Below are 7,294 nucleotides of genomic sequence, written 5' to 3'. Positions count from 1 at the left end.
AAACACAATTCCTTGACCGATGATGCTTACATAAATTCACAGATTCTCACATTCAAACACAAATTACATGATAGCAACAGGGTCATGGTGCAAAATATAGAAAGAAGAAACAATTCTGCATCAGAATCTGTTGCTGTAAATGTCTCCAAAATAATGCTAAACATTGCAATTAAATAGTCAAACGAATAACCCAGACTGATCTTTTCAAGTTAAGTCTTTTATATTCTGGTTCATTTGTTTGGAACTCATTGCTAAATTCCTTGAAACTTCAGATTAGCATTTTTAAAAGGAATAACCGCTTTGAACCAAATATACTGTAACCAAATCCTTTCCTCTTGTAAGAACCAGTTTTGTAAATCTTGCTTTCAGTTTTGGTCGAAATAATGGGAGAATGAGATCGTACGTTTCTTTTACATGTGTGCACGCAGTAGAATATGTTCTCATCCCATGTACTGGCTCTCGTTTTTGACTGCTGGAAAAGAGAGTATTTTTCAGGGGACACTCGAGCCTTAACTGCTGTGAGACAGTCCAGACCTCCAACAGCTTCATCAGGAAACAACGTAAGTTCATGGCAAATCACAAGCAAACAACCAATGTGTGCATGAATAAAATGGTGTGTTGTTTCTGAGAAAGCCCAGGGTGGTTCAAATGAAACAAACAAGGTGTAAAGAACCCATTTTTGAGAAGGTTAATTGTCATTATTTTCTTCAATTCAAGTTTGTGACCCTAGCTCACAGCAAGGAATCTGTTTCTTCTTTTCATTTTTCTGTCACAGCTGAAGATTAGCACTCATCTTCTGTAATTCTTTCTCCGACCCGTGTAGCAATGCGTTATTCCGGCTTTACCCGGCAAACATGTGTTTTTACGAAACTGCCTCATGGAAGATCACGTCATGATCACGTGCAGAGTAAAGAGTCTTCCCTCTATCAGCAAGGGAATTGTAGCTTTTGCGTGGACGAGTATGATTGCAGACAAAACCTTAATTGGTTTAAACAAATCTAAATTTGACTTGTGAAGTATGCTTATGAAAAAGGAAGTTAAAATTTGCTTGTTCATTCATTGTTTCTTACCGTTTAAATTCCGCATAACTCTCGCTTTTTTTGTGTCCACATGTTGATCCGTAATGTCCTTTTAGTATTTCATCTTTTTTTCTAAAGGGATCTGTGATATGATCTCTTTCAACGTGCAGGTCAGCGTCTCAAGCAACCAGAACCGGAGGAACACCGAATGTAGAAACAACCCATGCAAGATATGTGGAGCGAGACCGGCCACAACCGTGTTTTGTCGACAGTGCAATTGTTTTGTTTCGTGCCAAGACTGCGCCCTGAATCAACCACCGACCACATGCCCGCGATGCCTTGCAGAGCTGGTCCCGCGTATTTTTCATTAGCATTTGTCCAAAGAAAGTTATTTAGAGATTCGTCTTTGTCATGTGCATGAACTTAGACAAATATGACCATAGTCTCTTTAATTAGGTCATGTTCATAATCGTGTTCAATTCCAAACTGGTAAGCGTGCTTTTAAACTTAGATTTAGACAGCTCGTACTACTCATAAGACAAAAAGTGTTCTTTAAGCCTTTTGGTCGTTGGCATGAGAAAAGCAATTCGAAGTTTGGGAAATAAAAAAACCACACGACTTTATGAGATTAACTTGCCTTGTCTTACCTGGCCTTACCCTGCCTTACCTTGCCTTAACTTAGCTTGCCTTAAATTGCAGGGCCGGACCCAGGGGGGTAGGGCGTAGGGGGATCCTGTTGCCCAGACCCCCCCCCCCCCCCCCCTCTGGCCTAACCATGTACCTCCTTGGCAGCAAAACAAATATGTTTAACATTTGGTCAGTTTGTTTTGCCTTTAAAACTCATGACAAATACTCCCAGAATGCGCCAGATATATTTTAATCTAGATTTTTTGTTCAACCGATCGAGACGTTTGTTAGTGTCAAAGCTACACAAGTATAAGGACGTTTCCTTAATATCCAGCGAAAAATTCAAACGACCATGAAGTCTATTAAGATTGCAAGGTGATATGGCGTGCAAGAGTTGTGTTGCAAATATTCTCAAAGTGTTGTTTTTGTAATGTAGGTTCATAATTATAGTGTTCGGTGAGTATCACTTGTTTGGTTCCAGGTTACTGGTAGTTATTTTAGTGTCAGTCTCGTTAGCAACTGCATTTTGAAACGTTTGTAACTCTTTTTAGGATTACATTTTTAGAAGAAAAAACCCCGAAAGCAACCCAGTTGTAGCCACGGGTTGTTTACTCGTTTGGGTGACTTTGATATTCAATCTGGATATACATGATTTGAAGTAAACATTGCAACCTTGTTGTATCACCCGGACATAACTGCGATCACAACAATGTCTACAACTGAACTCATCACCTTCGGGGAACAGTAGTACCAATTCCTGAGAACATTGGACTGGTGTGAAAGTTCGTTCATTCTGGAGACACACGCTCAATCTGTCTCTTTTGTGTACATAAAGTATATTATGTATGGTTATTGTTATAGGGTGGCCATTATTTTTTCTCTATGGTCAAAGCACAACATAATATCTGCGGTTGAGTAAATATGTATTAACTATGTCGTTAGTTAAGCTCTTCTCGTTGACAGAAGCAGATGAACACGGTCACATTGTTTACTGGCAGTCGTATTTGTGTACACGCAAATATTATACCACTTGACTGCTTAGAACATTGTCACGACTCTAACTTTCTAGTTAGAGTATATTGTGTCTTCAAAGAATCAGTAGTTTAAGTTTTTGTAACCATTTAGAAATGCATAAAAACTATATTTTCTATCAAAATATGTTTATCTTGCCAGGAAAGAACACAGTTCAAAGCCTGACCTGTTTTAACAGTGTAAGAGCATAGGTCATTATGTACATTTTACACTAAGAAGTGGGGTTTTGTGCGATCTCGCGATCTACACACATTTTGATGTATGAGAGTATGAAAGAAGGTAATTTCCACATAAGATTGGTCTAATTGAGTAAATATCACTTGATTCTACTTGTTGACCTTCATCAGTCATTCATGATATCCTATTTAATCCGATAAAAAGCATTCATTTTCGCAAGCCTCTAAACAAGTTTTGTATTGATGCCAGTCCAGTCCTTAATTGCTTGTTTCTTAGTCATGTTCTTGCTCTGCATTTTTCTGTCAACTGGTTCGATCAGGAATCTGTAATTGGGAACACATTCATTTTGTTCTGAGTGGGCAGCGTGAAGACCTAATTAGTTGAACAGTTGAACAGATGTTGAGGAAGCGATGAAAGCAAATCGAATAATCGATTAATCAGTTCTTCGTGAGAACTTTGTTTTCGCCTTCATGTCAACATAGTATTTGGTGGCAGGGACCCCCCCCCCCCCCCCCCCCCCCCCTACCTTCTTCACTAAAGACAATTGTATTCCATTCCCCCAAAAAGACTACCAAATGTTGCCTTTCTGAAGACATTTAGGCAGCTTGCTGCTCCCTCTTCTTGAACAGGTGATCTTTTTTCCTCATAGAGAAATTATGCGTTACCCAAATTTTCAAAGATACACAAGTAAATTGATGTGTCATACAATCCAGAAAAACAATCAAAAGACTTATAAAGTCTACTAAGATTGCAAGGAGAAATGACGTTCAATACTTATGTTGCAATTTAATCTCAAAATGTTGTTTTTGTAATGCAGGTTCAGATAGTGTTCGGTCAGTGACACTGGTTTTGTTCTAGGTTACTGGCAGCTATTATAACAGCATTTTGAAAAGTGTGTAGTTTGTTGTCTTCTTGGACGGATAATCATTTTTCCCTCAGAGAATATGCGTTACGTTTTGTTATATTAAAACCACATACCCTTATAATTATGTTGCTTTTAATCTTCCAGTATCCTTCTTCTTGTGTTTTATATATATAGGATTAGGCTATCTGTCCCATGCATTCTGACAATGAAGTAGATCTGATGAGTTTCGATCTTTTTTAAGCAGAGTTATTTTAGGGGTTAACAAGAAGTTTGCATGTTTGTTAGCACGGTGGCGTGTAGGTCTTACTACAGTTGTTTCTATTATAGAAACAAGTAAACAAACAAAAAAGAAAATTTGGTTTATACATAGAGCACAAGTGAAGTTCTGTTTTGACAGAGATGTTAAATTCAGAATGATGTTGTGCTTCTTTAGATATTAATGTGCTAAGCATCTCTGTTTGTTGTGTCCATTACACAATAAGGAAAACACTCAAGCAAACTGTTCGAAATATAATGTGTGCATTTCTGTGTGGAACCATTGGTCTGCATGCTTGTCAGGATGGTGGCACGAGGGCATAACTATAGTTGTTGCCTTCACAAACCAGAGGCTAATGTTTTCATGAATTACATCTGAAGCAGAAGGCGATTGTGCTGCTGAAAATGTTAACCTTTTGTGGGTGTGCCTCAGACATTGTTTCAATGAAACCCCTAGCTTTCAGAATATAATCTAATATCAAATCAAAAAAGTTTCCCAAATGCCTTTATTTGTACTTTTTCCATCTGTAAGTGTGCTACATGTAACATTATGTCAGACGTATAATCATACATTATGCTAAACAAGTTATTGCGAGAGTTTTTGAAAAGGAAACTATAACATATACTATCTAGGGTGCCCCCTTTTTTTTTATATGAATTTCTCATAATTATTTAAATTGTGTGTAGATGGCAAGATACATGTATACCAATTCCACAAAAGTTACCGAACATTGCCATTCTAACAAGGAGCTTTAAATGCCCGGACAGGGTATATAGCACCAAGTAAACACCCAACCCTTATTTTGGATGAATGGATGCATTAGGGGTTGGGTGCTCACGTGGTACTTTACAGTATGGGAAATCGGATGTAGTTGTTTATTGAGTGGTAGAATTGGATTATTTTGCTTTAACAAAACTTTAAAACAACTGTTTTGGTGAGAAATTATAATTGAGGTAGAATAGGATTGTGCTTCTGTTTTAATGCTGTAACTACGCTTGTCAGAAACCGAAAGTTGCTTTCGGTGAGTATTGATTATTTATTTGAATTATGATCCCAGATTTATGTAGTCTTAAATGTCCTTAATTATGCTGGACTCTCAAAAGCAGTGTCTCGATTCTGATTTTATAATCATTTGAAAATAATTGATACAATGAATGTCCCAAAGTATAGATGTGCGTATGGCGTTCCAATCTGTCAAATTTAGTATTAAAAGTTGCAACGTCGATTTATGAAATTATGTTTGAGTTGGAAATTCAACACCTAGCCTTACTATTAATGATAAATGAGGGCATTGCTCACTGGGATTTCAGGAAAAAAACATTACACAGGTTTTTAATACAGCCATTTCGTGCTATTTTGTTGTTGTACGTTGTACTGCATTTCTAAGATGTGAAATCCATATTCATTATTCCTAGACCGTACTTTGTGTGTAACGAGTGTAAATGTAACTTACATAATGTTTTCCTTGTTATATGTACCTTCAATCATAGTTGTTATGTTTAATTAACTTTTTTGTTTTGTCCTGTAAATAGAAATGTCCATGATTTCGCCAAAGATTTATGCAGCCTAGCTTACATGTCCATAATGTTAGAGCCTCAAAGCATTTTTCGATTCTTTTTTTTATATTCATTTGACAATAATTGATAACATGAATGTCCCAAAATATAGATGTACGTATGGTGTCCCTATCTGTCAAATTTGGTATTAAAAATTGCGACGGCGATTTTATGACATTATGTTGAAGTTGGGAATTCAACACCTGGCCTTACGAGTTATGATAAAACAGTGAATAGTCGCAGGTAAAGTGAATTTTGGATTTAAATTGTTATAGACAATGGTTTTAGCTCAATACATTACAGTGTTGAAAAGGCCAGTATTTCAGGCTTGGTTTTCCATGTCAAATTCCAAACATCGTTTTCGACAATTAAAGACCTATAAAACATGTCGGGTTTTCTTAACCACACAATTTGGAGTTGATTAGTGTTTTTGCTTTTGATCATCAAATTACACAAGGGGAGGCAATCAGTAAACTTTTTACGTTAATTTAACGTTAGTTTTACCAAAAAAGAACCAAAAAATAACGTTAAATTAACGTTAATTTTACGTCAACCACTAACATAAAAAAACTGAAATCAAACCAAAACAATACCATAATATGACGGTTAGATTAACGTTATTTTTTCGTTTTTTTAATGTTTGCATGCGAACATAATATTAACTAAAACAAAACCATAATCAAACGTTCTCAAGCAAACTTTAAATCAACATTCACATGCAAACGTTAATTTAACGTTCTCCTGAAAACATTTAAATAACGTTTGCATATACAAATTTAATGCACAGAAAATTCAAGATCACAAATTTTATTTTAAATGGAAAATGTTGAGGTCAATATCGATAACAGTAACACTTTTAGAATGTTGAACAATGCATACAAAATTCATTTGATTGCTAACATGAAAATCTGATTTGAAAATAAATTACAAAAATCTTTTAGTCTCAGTTAGCACAGCATAGTATTACCAATAAGACAGACAAAAATTATATCTGTGGGCTTGATTTCATTCAAGCAATGCTACATTGACAATATAATATAATAGTCTGAACTTTAAAATCATCAGAAGGCAATTGATATAAGGAGCAGCAATTAGGAACATCGTCATCTAACTCCCCATTCAAGAAACTTTAAAAAAAAATAAAAATTAGTCGCGATCATTCAAGGCGTCACCATCATCGCGAAGCGCTCCAACATGCTAGGGGGGTCCGGGGGCATGCCCCCCCCCCCCCCCCCGGAATTTTTTTTCTCAGAAACTGTCATTTAATCATATCTCTCTCTCTCTCTCTCTCTCTCTCTCTCTACAAATACAAAATCAAGATGTAACTGAAGTTGATAACCATAAGGTTTTGGGAATAACCATTGATAATAATCTGTCTTGGTCAAAACATTTAGATACACTTTGTAAAAATACTTCTAAAAAAATATATCAGTTATCAAAAAAGACCTACGCACACGGAAACTGTTTTTTCAGGCATATATTCAATCAACTATTGATTATGCGTCCACAGTGTGGGACTCTGCAAGTGCAAACACTTTGAAACACTTGTGCTCTTTACATAGACGAGCTGTAAAATTAATTCTTTTAAAAAATGCATCTCTCTCTATGTCTGATTATAAAAAATTAAAGATTCTTCCTATCAAATCACGATTCATCTATAACAAAGGTGTAATGATGCATAGAATTATGTCAGGGAATGCATCTACATTCATTGCCTCAGATTTCAAACTGAATAATTCAATAAAACTAAACAAATTAATTA

General features: G+C 35.9%; 1 long non-coding RNA gene across 1 annotated transcript in view; it reads left to right on the top strand.

Moving 5' to 3' along the window:
* Positions 1–5,918, top strand: part of LOC138962425 (uncharacterized) — an 11,906-nt gene extending 5,988 nt beyond the window's left edge. Inside the window, exons 4-5 of the long non-coding RNA XR_011454510.1 lie at positions 496–560; positions 1,190–5,918. This is a non-coding gene — a long non-coding RNA (uncharacterized lncRNA). The remainder of the gene's footprint in view (positions 1–495; positions 561–1,189) is intronic.
* The last annotated feature ends 1,376 nt before the right edge of the window (positions 5,919–7,294 follow it).

This window comes from Littorina saxatilis, linkage group LG3 (assembly GCF_037325665.1).
Source record: "Littorina saxatilis isolate snail1 linkage group LG3, US_GU_Lsax_2.0, whole genome shotgun sequence".
Classification (NCBI taxonomy): Eukaryota; Metazoa; Mollusca; class Gastropoda; order Littorinimorpha; family Littorinidae; genus Littorina; species Littorina saxatilis.
This window is presented reverse-complemented; position numbering and strand designations above follow the sequence as displayed.